At 48.8% G+C, this 17,843-nt stretch overlaps 1 protein-coding gene across 6 annotated transcripts in view; it reads left to right on the forward strand.

Moving 5' to 3' along the window:
• LOC121274982 overlaps nucleotides 1-17,843 on the forward strand; it is a 66,679-nt gene that overhangs the window by 26,956 nt on the left and 21,880 nt on the right. The window contains exon 1 of one of the 6 annotated variants that reach the window (XM_041182366.1): nucleotides 15,965-16,002. The exons of the other annotated variants lie outside the window; for them this stretch is intronic. The gene's annotated coding sequence lies outside the window, so the exon portion shown is untranslated. Of the gene's footprint in view, nucleotides 1-15,964; nucleotides 16,003-17,843 lie in introns of those variants that run through there. 6 annotated transcript variants of the gene reach the window in all.

The raw sequence follows: 17,843 nt of genomic DNA on the forward strand, positions 1-17,843 counted from the left end.
CCTGTGTGTGCTTTTCTCTCTCACTATCTCTTTCCGTGTTCTCTCTCTCTCACTATCTCTTTCCCTGTGTGAGTTCTCTCTCTCTCACACTGAGTCTATCCCTGTGTGTGTTCTCTCTCTCTCACACACTGAGTCTCTTCCTGTGTCTGTTTTCTCTCACACTATCTCTCTCCCTGTGTTCTCTCTCTCACTTTCTCTCTCCCTGTGTGAGTTCTCTCTCTCTCCCTCACACATTGAGTCTCTCCCTGTGTGAGTTCTCTCTCTCTCTCACACACTGAGTCTCTCCCTGTGTGTTTTTTTCTCTCACACTACCTCTTTCCCTGTGTTCTCTTTCTCTCTCTCACTCTCTCTCCCTGTGTGAGTTCTCTCTCTCACTGAGTCTCTCCCTGTGTGAGTTCTCTCTCACACTGAATCTATCCCTGTGTGTGTTCTCTCTCTCTCACACACTGAGTTTCTCCCTGTGTGTGTTCTCTCTCTCTCTCACTCTGAGTCTCTTCCTGTGTGTGTTCTCTCTCTCTCTGAGTATCTCCCTGTGTGTGTTCTCTCTCTCTCTCTCTCTCACTCTGAGTCTCTCCCTGTGTGTGCTTTTCTCTCTCATTATCTCTTTCTGTGTTCTCTCTCTCTCACTATCTCTTTCCCTGTGTGCGTTCTCTCTCTCTCTCACACTGAATCTATCCCTGTGTGTGTTCTCTCTCTCTCACACACTGAGTCTCTTCCTGTGTCTGTTTTCTCTCTCACTATCTCTCTCCCTGTGTTCTCTCTCTCTCACTATCTCTCTCGCTGTGTGAGTTCTCTCTCTCACTCACACTGAGTCTCTCCATGTGTGTGTTCTCTCTCTCTCTCTCTCAATGAGTCTGTCCCTGTGTGTGTTCTCTCTCCCTCTCTCTCTCTCACACTGAGTCTCTCCATGTGTGTATTCTCTCTCTCTCTCTCTCACACTGAGTCTCTCCCTGTGTATTCTCTCTCGCTCTCACACTGAGTCTCTCCCTGTGTGTTTTCTCTCTCTCCTTCTCACTCTGAGTCTCTTCCTGTGAGTTTTCTCTCTCTCTCACTCACTCTGAGTCTCTCCCTGTGTGAGTTCGCTCTCTCTCTCTCATTGAGTCTCTTCCTGTATGTGTTCCCTCTCTCTCTCTCACTGAGTCTCTCCCTGTGTGTGTTCTCTCTCTCTCTCTCACTGAGTCTCTCCCTGTGTGTGTTCTCTCTCTCTCTCTCTCACTGAGTCTCTCCCTGTGTGTGTTCTCTCTCTCTCTCTCACTCTGAGTCTCTTCCTGTGTGTTTTCTTTCTCTCTCTCACTGAGTCTCTTCCTGTGTGTGTTCCTTCTCTCTCTGTCACTGAGTCTCTCCCTGTGTGTGTTCTCTCTCTCACTCTGAGTCTCTTCGTGTGTGTGTTCCTTCTCTCTCTCTCACTGAGTCTCTCCCTGTGTGTATTCTCTCTCACACTCTGAGTCTCTTCCTGTGTGTGTTCCCTCTCTCTCTCTCTCACTGGGTCTCTCCATGTGTGTTCTCTCTCTCTCTCACTATCTCTCTCCCTGTGTGTTCTCTCTCTCTCTCTAAGAGTCTCTCCCTGTGTGTTCTCTCTCTCTCTCTCTCACACTGAGTCTCTCCATGTGTGTGTTCTCTCTCTCTCTCTCTGAGTCTCTCCCTGTGTGTGTTCTCTCTCTCTCTCACACTGAGGCTCTCCCTGTGTGTGCTTTTCTCTCTCACTATCTCTTTCCGTGTTCTCTCTCTCTCACTATCTCTTTCCCTGTGTGAGTTCTCTCTCTCTCACACTGAGTCTATCCCTGTGTGAGTTCTCTCTCTCTCTCTCACACACTGAGTCTCTCCCTGGGTGTTTTTTTCTCTCACACTACCTCTTTCCCTGTGTTCTCTTTCTCTCTCTCACTCTCTCTCCCTGTGTGAGTTCTCTCTCTCACTGAGTCTCTCCCTGTGTGAGTTCTCTCTCACACTGAGTCTATCCCTTTGTGTGTTCTCTCTCTCACACACACTGAGTCTCTTCCTGTGTCTGTTTTCTCTCTCACTATCTCTCTCCCTGTGTTCTCTCTCTCTCACTATCTCTCTCGCTGTGTGAGTTCTCTCTCTCTCTCACACTGAGTCTCTCCATGTGTGTGTTCTCTCTTTCTCTCTCACTGAGTCTCTCCCTGTGTGTGTTCTCTCTCTCTCTCACTGAGTCTCTCCCTGTGTGTGTTCTCTCTCGCTCTCTCTCTCACTGAGTCTCTCCCTGTGTGTGTTCTCTCTCTCTCTATCACTCTGGGTCTCTTCCTGTGTGTGTTCTCTCTCTCTCTCTCTCACTCTGTCTCTTCCTGTGTGTGTTCCCTCTCTCTCTCTCACTGAGTCTCTCCCTGTGTGTGTTCTCTCTCTCTCTCTCACACTGAGTTTCTCCCTGTGTGTGTTCTCTCTCTCTCTCACTCTGAGTCTCTTCCTGTGTGTGTTCTCTCTCTCTCTGAGTCTCTCCCTGTGTGTGTTCTCTCTCTCTCTCTCACACTGAGTCTCTCCCTGTGTGTGCTTTTCTCTCTCACTATTTCTTTCCCTGTGTTCTCTCTCTGTCTCACTATCTCTTTCCCTGTGTGAGTTCTCTCTCTCTCTCACACACTGAGTCTATCCCTTTGTGTGTTCTCTCTCTCTCACACACTGAGTCTCTTCATGTGTCTGTTTTCTCTCTCACTATCTCTCTCCCTGTGTTCTCTCTCTCTCACTATCTCTCCCTGTGTTCTCTCTCTCACTTTCTCTCTCCCTGTGAGTTCTCTCTCTCTCCCTCACACATTGAGTCTCTCCCTGTGTGAGTTCTCTCTCTCTCTCTCTCTCACACTGAGTCTCTCCCTGTGTTTTTTTCTCTCACACTACCTCTTTTCCTGTGTTCTCTCTCTCTCTCTCTCACTATCTCTCTCCCTGTGCGAGTTCTCTCTCTCACTGAGTCTCTCCCTGTGTGAGTTCTCTCTCACACTGAGTCTATCCCTTTGTGTGTTCTCTCTCTCTCTCACACACTGAGTTTCTCCCTGTGTGTGTTCTCTCTCTCTCTCACACTGAGTTTCTCCCTGTGTGAGTTCTCTCTCTCTCTCTCACTCTGAGTCTCTTCCTGTGTGTGTTCTCTCTCTCTCTGAGTCTCTCCCTGTGTGTGTTCTCTCTCTCTCTCTCTCTCACTCTGAGTCTCTCCCTGTGTGTGCTTTTCTCTCTCATTATCTCTTTCTGTGTTCTCTCTCTCTCACTATCTCTTTCCCTGTGTGAGTTCTCTCTCTCTCTCACACTGAATCTATCCCTGTGTGTGTTCTCTCTCTCTCACACACTGAGTCTCTTCCTGTGTCTGTTTTCTCTCTCATTATCTCTCTCCCTGTGTTCTCTCTCTCTCACTATCTCTCTCGCTGTGTGAGTTCTCTCTCTCACTCACACTGAGTCTCTCCATGTGTGTGTTCTCTCTCTCTCTCTCAATGAGTCTGTCCCTGTGTGTGTTCTCTCTCTCTCTCTCTCTCACACTGAGTCTCTCCATGTGTGTATTCTCTCTCTCTCTCTCTCACACTGAGTCTCTCCCTGTGTATTCTCTCTCGCTCTCACACTGAGTCTCTCCCTGTGTGTTTTCTCTCTCTCCTTCTCACTCTGAGTCTCTTCCTGTGTTTTCTCTCTCTCTCTCTCACTCTGAGTCTCTTCCTGTGTGTGTTCTCTCTCTCACTGAGTCTATCCCTGTGTGTGTTCTCTCTCTCTTAGTCTGAGTCTCTTCCTGTATGTGTTCCCTCTCTCTCTCTCACTGAGTCTCTCCCTGTGTGTGTTCTCTCTCTCTCTCACTCTGAGTCTCTTCCTGTGTGTGTTCTCTCTCTCTCTCACTCTGAGTCTCTTCCTGTGTGTGTTCTCTCTCTCTCTCTCACACTGAGTCTCTCCCTGTGTGTGCTTTTCTCTCTCACTATCTCTTTCCGTGTTCTCTCTCTCTCACTATCTCTTTCCCTGTGTGAGTTCTCTCTCTCTCACACTGAGTCTATCCCTGTGTGTGTTCTCTCTCTCTCACACACTGAGTCTCTTCCTGTGTCTGTTTTCTCTCTCACTATCTCTCTCCCTGTGTTCTCTCTCTCTCTCTCTCACTATCTCTCTCCCTGTGTTCTCTCTCTCATTTTCTCTCTCCCTGTGTGAGTTCTCCCTCTCACTGAGTCTCTCCCTGTGTGAGTTCTCTCTCACACTGAGTCTATCCCTGTGTGTGTTCTCTCTCTCTCACACACTGAGTCTCTTCCTGTGTCTGTTTTCTCTCTCACTATCTCTCTCCCTGTGTTCTCTCTCTCTCTCTCTCACTATCTCTCTCCCTGTGTTCTCTCTCTCATTTTCTCTCTCCCTGTGTGAGTTCTCTCTCTCTCCCTCACACATTGAGTCTCTCCCTGTGTGTGTTCTCTCTCTCTCTCTCTCACACACTGAGTCTCTCCCTGTGTGTTTTTTCTCTCACACTACCTCTTTCCCTGTGTTCTCTTTCTCTCTCACTCTCTCTCCCTGTGTGAGTTCTCTCTCTCACTGAGTCTCTCCCTGTGTGAGTTCTCTCTCACACTGAGTCTATCCCTTTGTGTGTTCTCTCTCTCACACACACTGAGTCTCTTCCTGTGTCTGTTTTCTCTCTCACTATCTCTCTCCCTGTGTTCTCTCTCTCTCACTATCTCTCTCGCTGTGTGAGTTCTCTCTCTCTCTCACACTGAGTCTCTCCATGTGTGTGTTCTCTCTCTCTCTCTCACTGAGTCTCTCCCTGTGTGTGTTCTCTCTCTCTCTCACTGAGTCTCTCCCTGTGTGTGTTCTCTCTCTCTCTATCACTCTGGGTCTCTTCCTGTGTGTGTTCTTTCTTTCTCTCTCACTGAGTCTCTCCCTGTGTGTGTTCTCTCTCTCTCTCTCACACTGAGTTTCTCCCTGTGTGTGTTCTCTCTCTCTCTCACTCTGAGTCTCTTCCTGTGTGTGTTCTCTCTCTCTCTGAGTCTCTCCCGGTGTGTGTTCTCTCTCTCTCTCTCACACTGAGTCTCTCCCTGTGTGTGCTTTTCTCTCTCACTATTTCTTTCCCTGTGTTCTCTCTCTGTCTCACTATCTCTTTCCCTGTGTGAGTTCTCTCTCTCTCTCTCACACTGACTCTATCCCTTTGTGTGTTCTCTCTCTCTCACACACTGAGTCTCTTCCTGTGTCTGTTTTCTCTCTCACTATCTCTCTCCCTGTGTTCTCTCTCTCTCACTATCTCTCCCTGTGTTCTCTCTCTCACTTTCTCTCTCCCTGTGAGTTCTCTCCCTCTCCCTCACACATTGAGTCTCTCCCTGTGTGAGTTCTCTCTCTCTCTCACACTGAGTCTCTCCCTGTGTTTTTTTCTCTCACACTACCTCTTTCCCTGTGTTCTCTCTCTCTCTCTCTCACTATCTCTCTCCCTGTGCGAGTTCTCTCTCTCACTGAGTCTCTCCCTGTGTGAGTTCTCTCTCACACTGAGTCTATCCCTTTGTGTGTTCTCTCTCTCTCTCACACACTGAGTTTCTCCCTGTGTGTGTTCTCTCTCTCTCTCACTCTGAGTCTCTTCCTGTGTGTGTTCTCTCTCTCTCTGAGTATCTCCCTGTGTGTGTTCTCTCTCTCTCTCTCTCTCACTCTGAGTCTCTCCCTGTGTGTGCTTTTCTCTCTCATTATCTCTTTCTGTGTTCTCTCTCTCTCACTATCTCTTTCCCTGTGTGCGTTCTCTCTCTCTCTCACACTGAATCTATCCCTGTGTGTGTTCTCTCTCTCTCACACACTGAGTCTCTTCCTGTGTCTGTTTTCTCTCTCACTATCTCTCTCCCTGTGTTCTCACTCTCTCACTATCTCTCTCGCTGTGTGAGTTCTCTCTCTCACTCACACTGAGTCTCTCCATGTGTGTGTTCTCTCTCTCTCTCTCTCAATGAGTCTGTCCCTGTGTGTGTTCTCTCTCCCTCTCTCTCTCTCACACTGAGTCTCTCCATGTGTGTATTCTCTCTCTCTCTCTCTCACACTGAGTCTCTCCCTGTGTATTCTCTCTCGCTCTCACACTGAGTCTCTCCCTGTGTGTTTTCTCTCTCTCCTTCTCACTCTGAGTCTCTTCCTGTGAGTTTTCTCTCTCTCTCACTCACTCTGAGTCTCTCCCTGTGTGAGTTCGCTCTCTCTCTCTCACTGAGTCTCTCCCTGTGTGTGTTCTCTCTCTCTCTCTCTCTCACTGAGTCTCTTCCTGTGTTTTCTCTCTCTCTCTCTCTCTCTGAGTCTCTTCCTGTGTGTGTTCTCTCTCTCTCTCTCTCTCACTGAGTCTCTTCCTGTGTTTTCTCTCTCTCTCTCTCACTCTGAGTCTCTTCCTGTGTGTGTTCTCTCTCTCACTGAGTCTATCCTTGTGTGTGTTCTCTCTCTCTTAGTCTGAGTCTCTTCCTGTATGTGTTCCCTCTCTCTCTCTCACTGAGTCTCTCCCTGTGTGTGTTCTCTCTCTCTCTCTCTCACTGAGTCTCTCCCTGTGTGTGTTCTCTCTCTCTCTCTCTCACTGAGTCTCTCCCTGTGTGTGTTCTCTCTCTCTCTCTCACTCTGAGTCTCTTCCTGTGTGTTTTCTTTCTCTCTCTCACTGAGTCTCTTCCTGTGTGTGTTCCTTCTCTCTCTGTCACTGAGTCTCTCCCTGTGTGTGTTCTCTCTCTCACTCTGAGTCTCTTCGTGTGTGTGTTCCTTCTCTCTCTCTCACTGAGTCTCTCCCTGTGTGTATTCTCTCTCACACTCTGAGTCTCTTCCTGTGTGTGTTCCCTCTCTCTCTCTCTCTCACTGGGTCTCTCCATGTGTGTTCTCTCTCTCTCTCACTATCTCTCTCCCTGTGTGTTCTCTCTCTCTCTCTAAGAGTCTCTCCCTGTGTGTTCTCTCTCTCTCTCTCTCACACTGAGTCTCTCCATGTGTGTGTTCTCTCTCTCTCTCTCTGAGTCTCTCCCTGTGTGTGTTCTCTCTCTCTCTCACACTGAGGCTCTCCCTGTGTGTGCTTTTCTCTCTCACTATCTCTTTCCGTGTTCTCTCTCTCTCACTATCTCTTTCCCTGTGTGAGTTCTCTCTCTCTCACACTGAGTCTATCCCTGTGTGTGTTCTCTCTCTCTCACACACTGAGTCTCTTCCTGTGTCTGTTTTCTCTCACACTATCTCTCTCCCTGTGTTCTCTCTCTCACTTTCTCTCTCCCTGTGTGAGTTCTCTCTCTCTCCCTCACACATTGAGTCTCTCCCTGTGTGAGTTCTCTCTCTCTCTCACACACTGAGTCTCTCCCTGTGTGTTTTTTTCTCTCACACTACCTCTTTCCCTGTGTTCTCTTTCTCTCTCTCACTCTCTCTCCCTGTGTGAGTTCTCTCTCTCACTGAGTCTCTCCCTGTGTGAGTTCTCTCTCACACTGAATCTATCCCTGTGTGTGTTCTCTCTCTCTCACACACTGAGTTTCTCCCTGTGTGTGTTCTCTCTCTCTCTCACTCTGAGTCTCTTCCTGTGTGTGTTCTCTCTCTCTCTGAGTATCTCCCTGTGTGTGTTCTCTCTCTCTCTCTCTCTCACTCTGAGTCTCTCCCTGTGTGTGCTTTTCTCTCTCATTATCTCTTTCTGTGTTCTCTCTCTCTCACTATCTCTTTCCCTGTGTGCGTTCTCTCTCTCTCTCACACTGAATCTATCCCTGTGTGTGTTCTCTCTCTCTCACACACTGAGTCTCTTCCTGTGTCTGTTTTCTCTCTCACTATCTCTCTCCCTGTGTTCTCTCTCTCTCACTATCTCTCTCGCTGTGTGAGTTCTCTCTCTCACTCACACTGAGTCTCTCCATGTGTGTGTTCTCTCTCTCTCTCTCTCAATGAGTCTGTCCCTGTGTGTGTTCTCTCTCCCTCTCTCTCTCTCACACTGAGTCTCTCCATGTGTGTATTCTCTCTCTCTCTCTCTCACACTGAGTCTCTCCCTGTGTATTCTCTCTCGCTCTCACACTGAGTCTCTCCCTGTGTGTTTTCTCTCTCTCCTTCTCACTCTGAGTCTCTTCCTGTGAGTTTTCTCTCTCTCTCACTCACTCTGAGTCTCTCCCTGTGTGAGTTCGCTCTCTCTCTCTCATTGAGTCTCTTCCTGTATGTGTTCCCTCTCTCTCTCTCACTGAGTCTCTCCCTGTGTGTGTTCTCTCTCTCTCTCTCACTGAGTCTCTCCCTGTGTGTGTTCTCTCTCTCTCTCTCTCACTGAGTCTCTCCCTGTGTGTGTTCTCTCTCTCTCTCTCACTCTGAGTCTCTTCCTGTGTGTTTTCTTTCTCTCTCTCACTGAGTCTCTTCCTGTGTGTGTTCCTTCTCTCTCTGTCACTGAGTCTCTCCCTGTGTGTGTTCTCTCTCTCACTCTGAGTCTCTTCGTGTGTGTGTTCCTTCTCTCTCTCTCACTGAGTCTCTCCCTGTGTGTATTCTCTCTCACACTCTGAGTCTCTTCCTGTGTGTGTTCCCTCTCTCTCTCTCTCTCACTGGGTCTCTCCATGTGTGTTCTCTCTCTCTCTCACTATCTCTCTCCCTGTGTGTTCTCTCTCTCTCTCTAAGAGTCTCTCCCTGTGTGTTCTCTCTCTCTCTCTCTCACACTGAGTCTCTCCATGTGTGTGTTCTCTCTCTCTCTCTCTGAGTCTCTCCCTGTGTGTGTTCTCTCTCTCTCTCACACTGAGGCTCTCCCTGTGTGTGCTTTTCTCTCTCACTATCTCTTTCCGTGTTCTCTCTCTCTCACTATCTCTTTCCCTGTGTGAGTTCTCTCTCTCTCACACTGAGTCTATCCCTGTGTGTGTTCTCTCTCTCTCACACACTGAGTCTCTTCCTGTGTCTGTTTTCTCTCACACTATCTCTCTCCCTGTGTTCTCTCTCTCACTTTCTCTCTCCCTGTGTGAGTTCTCTCTCTCTCCCTCACACATTGAGTCTCTCCCTGTGTGAGTTCTCTCTCTCTCTCACACACTGAGTCTCTCCCTGTGTGTTTTTTTCTCTCACACTACCTCTTTCCCTGTGTTCTCTTTCTCTCTCTCACTCTCTCTCCCTGTGTGAGTTCTCTCTCTCACTGAGTCTCTCCCTGTGTGAGTTCTCTCTCACACTGAATCTATCCCTGTGTGTGTTCTCTCTCTCTCACACACTGAGTCTCTTCCTGTGTCTGTTTTCTCTCTCACTATCTCTCTCCCTGTGTTCTCTCTCTCTCACTATCTCTCTCGCTGTGTGAGTTCTCTCTCTCTCTCACTGAGTCTCTCCACGTGTGTGTTCTCTCTCTCTCTCTCACTGAGTCTCTCACTGTGTGTGTTCTCTCTCTCTCTCTCTCTCTCACTGAGTCTATCCCTGTGTGTGTTCTCTCTCTCTCTCTCACTGAGTCTCTCCCTGTGTGTGTTCTCTCTCTCTCTCACTCTGAGTCTCTTCCTGTGTGTTTTCTCTCTCTCTCTCACTCTGAGTCTCTTCCTGTGTGTGTTCCTTCTCTCTCTCTCACTCAGTCTCTCCCTGTGTGTGTTCTCTCTCTCACTCTGAGTCTCTTCCTGTGTGTGTTCCCTCTTTCTCTCTCTCACTGAGTCTCTCCCTGTGTGTGATCTCTCTCTCTCTCACTGAGTTTCTCCCTGTGTGTATTCTCTCTCTCACTCTGAGTCTCTTCCTGTGTGTGTTCCCTCTCTCTCTCTCTCACTGGGTCTCTCCATGTGTGTTCTCTCTCTCTCTCACTATCTCTCTCCCTGTGTGTTCTCTCTCTCTCTCTATGAGTCTCTCCCTGTGTGTTCTCTCTCTCTCTCTCTCACACTGAGTCTCTTCCTATGTGTGTTTTCTCTCTCTCACTATCTCTTTCCCTGTGTTCTCTCTCTCTCTCTCACTCACTATCTCTCTCCCTGTGTGAGTTCTCTCTCTCTCTCTCACACTGAGTCTCTCCCTGTGTGTTCTCTCTCACTCTCTCACTGAGTCTCTCCCTGTGTGTTCTCTCTCTCTCACTCTCACACTGAGTCTCTTCCTATGTGTGTTTTCTCTCTCTCACTATCTCTTTCCCTGTGTTCTCTCTCTCTCTCTCACTCTGAGTCTCTTCCTGTGTGTGTTCTCTCTCTCTCTGAGTCTCTCCCTGTGTGTGTTCTCTCTCTCACACTGAGTCTCTCCCTGTGTGTGCTTTTCTCTCTCTCTATCTCTTTCCCTGTGTTCTCTCTCTCTCTCACTATCTCTTTCCCTGTGTGAGTTCTCTCTCTCTCTCACACTGAGTCTATCCCTTTGTGTGTTCTCTCTCTCTCACACACTGAGTCTCTTCCTGTGTCTGTTTTCTCTCTCACTATCTCTCTCCCTGTGTTCTCTCTCTCTCACTATCTCTCCCTGTGTTCTCTCTCTCACTTTCTCTCTCCCTGTGAGTTCTCTCTCTCACTGAGTCTCTCCCTGTGTGAGTTCTCTCTCACACTGAGTTTCTCCCTGTGTGTGTTCTCTCTCTCTCTCACTCTGAGTCTCTTCCTGTGTTCTCTCTCTCTCTGAGTCTCTCCCTGTGTGTGTTCTCTCTCTCTCTCTCACACTGAGTCTCTCCCTGTGTGTGCTTTTCTCTCTCATTATCTCTTTTTGTGTTCTCTCTCTCTCACTATCTCTTTCCCTGTGTGAGTTCTCTCTCTCTCTCACACTGAGTCTATCCCTGTGTGTGTTCTCTCTCTCTCACACACTGAGTCTCTTCCTGTGTCTGTTTTCTCTCTCACTATCTCTCTCCCTGTGTTCTCTCTCTCACTTTCTCTCTCCCTGTGTGAGTTCTCTCTCTCTCCCTCACACTGAGTCTCTCCCTGTGTGAGTTCTCTCTCTCTCTCTCACACACTGAGTCTCTCCCTGGGTGTTTTTTTCTCTCACACTACCTCTTTCCCTGTGTTCTCTTTCTCTCTCTCACTCTCTCTCCCTGTGTGAGTTCTCTCTCTCACTGAGTCTCTCCCTGTGTGAGTTCTCTCTCACACTGAGTCTATCCCTTTGTGTGTTCTCTCTCCACACACACTGAGTCTCTTCCTGTGTCTGTTTTCTCTCTCACTATCTCTCTCCATGTGTTCTCTCTCTCTCACTATCTCTCTCGCTGTGTGAGTTCTCTCTCTCTCTCACACTGAGTCTCTCCATGTGTGTGTTCTCTCTCTCTCACTGAGTCTCTCCCTGTGTGTGTTCTCTCTCTCTCTCACTGAGTCTCTCCCTGTGTGTGTTCTCTCTCGCTCTCTCTCTCACTGAGTCTCTCCCTGTGTGTGTTCTCTCTCTCTCTTTCACTCTGGGTCTCTTCCTGTGTGTGTTCCCTCTCTCTCTCTCACTGAGTCTCTCCCTGTGTGTGTTCTCTCTCGCTCTCTCACACTGAGTTTCTCCCTGTGTGTGTTCTCTCTCTCTCTCACTCTGAGTCTCTCCCTGTGTGTGTTCTCTCTCTCTCTCTCACACTGAGTCTCTCCCTGTGTGTGCTTTTCTCTCTCACACTTTCTTTCCCTGTGTGAGTTCTCTCTCTCTCTCTCACACTGAGTCTATCCCTTTGTGTGTTCTCTCTCTCTCACACACTGAGTCTCTTCCTGTGTCTGTTTTCTCTCTCACTATCGCTCTCCCTGTGTTCTCTCTCTCTCACTATCTCTCCCTGTGTTCTCTCTCTCACTTTCTCTCTCCCTGTGTCTCTCTCTCTCCCTCACACATTGAGTCTCTCCCTGTGTGAGTTCTCTCTCTCTCTCTCTCACACTGAGTCTCTCCCTGTGTTTTTTTCTCTCACACTACCTCTTTCCCTGTGTTCTCTCTCTCTCTCTCTCACTAACTCTCTCCCTGTGCGAGTTCTCTCTCTCACTGAGTCTCTCCCTGTGTGAGTTCTCTCTCACACTGAGTCTATCCCTTTGTGTGTTCTCTCTCTCTCTCACACACTGAGTTTCTCCCTGTGTGTGTTCCCTCTCTCTCTCACTCTGAGTCTCTTCCTGTGTGTGTTCTCTCTCTCTCTGAGTCTCTCCCTGTGTGTGTTCTCTCTCTCTCTCTCACTCTGAGTCTCTCCCTGTGTGTGCTTTTCTCTCTCATTATCTCTTTCTGTGTTCTCTCTCTCTCACTATCTCTTTCCCTGTGTGAGTTCTCTCTCTCTCTCACACTGAGTCTATCCCTGTGTGTGTTCTCTCTCTCTCACACACTGAGTCTCTTCCTGTGTCTGTTTTCTCTCTCACTATCTCTCTCCCTGTGTTCTCTCTCTCTCACTATCTCTCTCGCTGTGTGAGTTCTCTCTCTCTCTCACACTGAGTCTCTCCATGTGTGTGTTCTCTCTCTCTCTCTCAATGAGTCTCTCCCTGTGTGTGTTCTCTCTCTCTCTCTCTCTCACTGAGTCTCTCCCTGTGTGTTCTCTCTCGCTCTCACACTGAGTCTCTCCCTGTGTGTTTTCTCTCTCTCTCTCTCACTCTGAGTCTCTTCCTGTGAGTTTTCTCTCTCTCTCACTCACTTGAGTCTCTCCCTGTGTGAGTTCGCTCTCTCTCTCTCTCACTGAGTCTCTCCCTGTGTGTGTTCTCTCTCTCTCTCTCTCACTGAGTCTCTTCCTGTGTTTTGTCTCCCTCTCACTGAGTCTCTTCCTGTGTGTGTTCTCTCTCTCACTGAGTCTATCCCTGTGTGTGTTCTCTCTCTCTTACTCTGAGTCTCTTCCTGTATCTGTTCTCTCTCTCTCTCTCACTGAGTCTCTCCCTTTGTGTGTTCTCTCTCTCTCACACTGAGTTTCTCCCTGTATGTGTTCTCTCTCTCTCTCACTCTGAGTCTCTTCCTGTGTGTGTTCTCTCTCTCTCTGAGTCTCTCCCTGTGTGTGTTCTCTCTCTCTCTCACACTGAGTCTCTCCCTGTGTGTGCTTTTCTCTCTCACTATCTCTTTCCGTGTTCTCTCTCTCTCACTATCTCTTTCCCTGTGTGAGTTCTCTCTCTCTCACACTGAGTCTATCCCTGTGTGTGTTCTCTCTCTCTCACACACTGAGTCTCTTCCTGTGTCTGTTTTCTCTCTCGCTATCTCTCTCCCTGTGTTCTCTCTCTCACTTTCTCTCTCCCTGTGTGAGTTCTCTCTCTCTCCCTCACACATTGAGTCTCTCCCTGTATGAGTTCTCTCTCTCTCTCTCACACACTGAGTCTCTCCCTGTGTGTTTTTTCTCTCACACTACCTCTTTCCCTGTGTTCTCTTTCTCTCTCTCACTCTCTCTCCCTGTGTGAGTTCTCTCTCTCACTGAGTCTCTCCCTGTGTGAGTTCTCTCTCACACTGAGTCTATCCCTTTGTGTGTTCTCTCTCTCACACACACTGAGTCTCTTCCTGTGTCTGTTTTCTCTCTCACTATCTCTCTCCCTGTGTTCTCTCTCTCTCACTATCTCTCTCGCTGTGTGAGTTCTCTCTCTCTCTCACACTGAGTCTCTCCACGTGTGTGTTCTCTCTCTCTCTCACACTGAGTCTATCCCTGTGTGTGTTCTCTCTCTCTCTCTCTCTCTCTCTCACTGAGTCTCTCCCTGTGTGTGTTCTCTCTCTCTCTCTCTCACACTGAGTCTCTCCCTGTGTGTTCTCTCTCGCTCTCACACTGAGTCTCTCCCTGTGTGTTTTCTCTCTCTCTCTCTCACTATGAGTCTCTTCCTGTGAGTTTTCTCTCTCTCTCACTCACTTGAGTCTCTCCCTGTGTGAGTTCGCTCTCTCTCTCTCACTGAGTCTCTCCCTGTGTGTGTTCTCTCTCTCTCTCTCTCACTGAGTCTCTTCCTGTGTTTTCTTTCTCTCTCTCTCACTCTGAGTCTCTTCCTGTGTGTGTTCTCTCTCTCTCTCACACACTGAGTCTCTTCCTGTGTCTGTTTTCTCTCTCACTATCTCTCTCCCTGTGTTCTCTCTCTCTCACTATCTCTCTCGCTGTGTGGGTTCTCTCTCTCTCTCTCACTGAGTCTCTCCCTGTGTGTGTTCTCTCTCTCTCTCTCTCTCACTGAGTCTCTCCCTGTGTGTGTTCTCTCTCTCTCTCTCACTCTGAGTCTCTTCCTGTGTGTTTTCTCTCTCTCTCTCACTCTGAGTCTCTTCCTGTGTGTGTTCCTTCTCTCTCTCTCACTGAGTCTCTCCCTGTGTGTGTTCTCTCTCTCTCACTGAGTCTCTCCCTGTGTGTGTTCTCTCTCTCTCTCTCACTGAGTCTCTCCCTGTGTGTGTTCTCTCTCTCTCTCTCACTCTGAGTCTCTTCCTGTGTGTTTTCTCTCTCTCTCTCACTCTGAGTCTCTTCCTGTGTGTGTTCCTTCTCTCTCTGTCACTGAGTCTCTCCCTGTGTGTGTTCTCTCTCTCACTCTGAGTCTCTTCCTGTGTGTGATCCTTCTCTCTCTCTCACTGAGTCTCTCCCTGTGTGTATTCTCTCTCTCACTCTGAGTCTTTTCCTGTGTGTGTTCCCTGTCTCTCTCTCTCACTGGGTCTCTCCATGTGTGTTCTCTCTCTCTCTCACTATCTCTCTCCCTGTGTGTTCTCTCTCTCTCTCTATGAGTCCCTCCCTGTGTGTTCTCTCTCTCTCTCTCTCACACTGAGTCTCTTCCTATGTGTGTTTTCTCTCTCACTGTCTCTTTCCCTGTGTTCTCTCTCTCTCACTCACTCACTATCTCTCTCCCTGTGTGAGTTCTCTCTCTTTCTCTCTCACACTGAGTCTCTCCCTGTGTGTTCTCTCTCACTCTCTCACTGAGTCTCTCCCTGTTTGTTCTCTCTCTCTCTCTCACTCTGAGTCTCTTCCTGTGTGTTTTCTCTCTCTCTCACTCTGAGTCTCTTCCTGTGTGTTTTCTCTCTCTCTTTCACTCTGGGTCTCTTCCTGTGTGTGTTCTCTCTCTCACTGAGTCTCTCCTTGTGTGTGTTCTCTCTCTCTCTCTCACTCTGTCTCTTCCTGTGTGTGTTCCCTCTCTCTGTCTCACTGAGTCTCTCCCTGTTTGTGTTCTCTCTCTCTCTCTCACACTGAGTTTCTCCCTGTGTGTGTTCTCTCTCTCTCTCACTCTGAGTCTCTTCCTGTGTGTGTTCTCTCTCTCTCTGAGTCTCTCCCTGTGTGTGTTCTCTCTCTCTTACTCTGAGTCTCTCCCTGTGTGTGTTCTCTCTCTCTCTCTCTCTCTCACACTGAGTCTCTCCCTGTGTGAGTTCTCTCTGTCTCTCTCTCTTACACAGAGTCTCTTCCTGTGTCTGTTTTCTCTCTCACTATCTCTCTCTCTGTGTTCTCTTTCTCTCTCACTATCTCTCTCCCTGTGTTCTCTCTCTCTCTCACTATCTCTTTCCCTGTGTGTGCTTTTCTCTTACTATCTCTCTCCCTGTGTTCTCTCTCTCTCTCTCACTATCTCTCTCCCTGTTTTCTCTCTCTCACTTTCTCTCTCCCTGTGTGAGTTGTCTCTCTCTCTCTCACACACTGGGTCTCTCCCTTTGTTTTTTTCTCTCACATTACCTCTTTCCCTGTGTTCTCTCTCCCTCTCTCACTATCTCTCTCCCTGTGTGAGTTCTCTCTCACACTGTCTATCCCTTTGTGTGTTCTCTCTCTCTCTCACACACTGAGTGTCTTCCTGTGTCTGTTTTCTCTCTCACTATCTCTCTTCCTGTGTTCTCTCTCTCTCACTATCTCTCTCACTGTGTGGGTTCTCTCTCTCTCTCACACTGTGTCTCTCCCTGTGTGAGTTCTCTCTCTCTCTCTCTCTCACAGAGTCTCTTCCTGTATCTGTTTTCTCTCTCACTATCTCTCTCTCTGTGCTCTCTCTCTCTCTCACTATCTCTCTCCCTGTGTTCTCTCTCTCTCTCTCACTATCTCTCTCCCTGTGTGTGCTTTTCTCTCTTACTATCTCTCTCCCTGTGTTCTCTCTCTCTCTCTCACTATCTCTCTCTCTCTGTGTGTTCTCTCTCGCTGTCTCTCTCTCTCTGTCTGTCTCGCTCCTGTATCTCTCTCTCTCTTACCCCATGACCCTTACTCTGATTCCCCCTCTCTCTCTCTCTCTCAGTCTCTCCTTCTGTATCTCTCTCCCTCTCTCGGTGGGAAAGAATGGACATGGTCTAAAAGGCAGATTATGAATGTGGGCACGGGCGTTAACTCAAGTATTAAAGGAACGTTTTGCACCTGTCTTTACCAAGGAAGATGTTATCCAGGGCAAAGTGACAGAGGAGGTGATCCAGTTATGTGAAGGGTTTAACATAGATAAGGAAGAGCAAGGCTGTCTGTACTTAAAGTTGATAAGTCACTGGGAGACACATCCAAGGAGACTGAAGGAGGTGAGAGTGGAAATAGCAGGGGGTCACAGCCAGCCAGTTTAACTTGGGGAAGCTTCTGGAAACATTAATTCGGGATAAAATTAATAGTCACGCGGACAAATGTGGGTTAATAAAGGGAAACCAACACGGATTTGTTAAGGGAAAATTAACTTGCTGGAGTTTGAGGGGCTGACAGGGAGGGTCGATAAGGGTAGTGTTGTAGATGTGGTGTAGCTGGGCTTTTAAAAGGCATTCGATACAGTGCTACACAACAGGCTTGGGAGAAAAGTTATGGCTCATGGAATAAATGGGACGGTAGCAGCGTGGAAGTGGGATTAGTCGAGTGAGAGGAAGCAGAGAGCAGTGGCTGATGGATGATTTTCTTGCTGGAGGACGGTCTGTAGTGGAGTTCCCCAGGGGTCGGTATTAGGACCCTTGCTGTTCCTGACATTAATATGTATATTAATGATCTAGATCTTGGCGTGCGGAGGGGACAGTTTCAGAGTTTGTGGATGATACGAGGCTTGGGAGTGTTGTGAACTGTGAGGAGCGCGGTGTGGAACTTCAAAGGGACTCTGACACATTGGTGGAGTGGGCAGATAGGCGGCAGATGCAGTTCAATGCAGAGAAGTGTGAGGTGGTGCATTTTGGGAGGAAGAACATGGACAGACAATATAAAATTAGGGGTGAAATTTTGAAGGGGGTGCAGGAGCAGAAAGACCTGGGTGTAAGTGTGCATCGATCATCGAAGGTGGCAGGGCAAGGTGGATAGAGTGGTTAATAAAGCATACGGTATCCTGGGATTTGTTAATAGGGGCACAGAGCAAGGAGGTTGTGTCGAACTTCTTTATGACACTGGTACAGCCTCTCCTAGAGCATTGCTCTCAGTTCGGGCACCACACGTTAGTGATCATATGAAGGCTTTGGAGGGAGAGCAGATCAGATTTATGAGAATGGTTCCAGGGAGGGGACAGTGCAGCACTCCCTCTGTACTGACCCTCCGACAGTGCGGCACTCCCTCAGTACTGACCCTTTGACAGTGCAGCACTCACTCAGTACTGACCCTCCGACAGTGCGGCACTCCCTCAGTACTGACCCTTTGACAGTGCAGCACTCACTCAGTACTGACCCTCCGACAGTGCAGCACTCACTCAGTACTGACCCTCCGACAGTGCAGCACTGTCTCAGTAGTGGGAGTGTCAGAGTGGATCCTAGGCGAACATCTTCTCAGTCAGATTTGATTGCAAGACTATTTCTTACAGAGCTAGCGAGGGGCATAGGGGCTGGAGGAGGTTACAGAGATAGGGAGGGTTGTAGGGGCTGCAGGAGGTTACAGAGATAGGGAGGGGTGTAGGGGGCTGGAGGAGGTTACAGAGAGAGGGTGGGGTGTAGGGGCTGGAGGAGGTTACAGAGATAGGGAGGGGTGTAGGGGCTGGAGGAGGTCACAGAAATAGGGACAAGTTTTGGGGCTGGAGGAGGTTACAGAGATAGGGAGGGGTGTAGGGGCTGGAGGAGGTTACAGAGATAGGGAGGGGTGATGGGGCTGGAGGAGGTTACAGAGATAGGGAGGGGTGATGCGGCTGGAGGAGGTTACAGAGATAGGGAGGGGTGTAGGGGCTGGAGGAGGTTACAGAGATAGGGAGGGTTGCAGGGGCTGGAGGAGGTTACAGAGATAGGGAGGGTTGCACGAGCTAGAGGAGTTTACAGAGATAGGGAGGGGTGTAGGGGCTGGAGGAGGTTACAGAGATAGGGAGGGT

Source organism: Carcharodon carcharias, assembly GCF_017639515.1.
Source record: "Carcharodon carcharias isolate sCarCar2 chromosome 39 unlocalized genomic scaffold, sCarCar2.pri SUPER_39_unloc_5, whole genome shotgun sequence".
NCBI lineage: Eukaryota > Metazoa > Chordata > Chondrichthyes > Lamniformes > Lamnidae > Carcharodon > Carcharodon carcharias.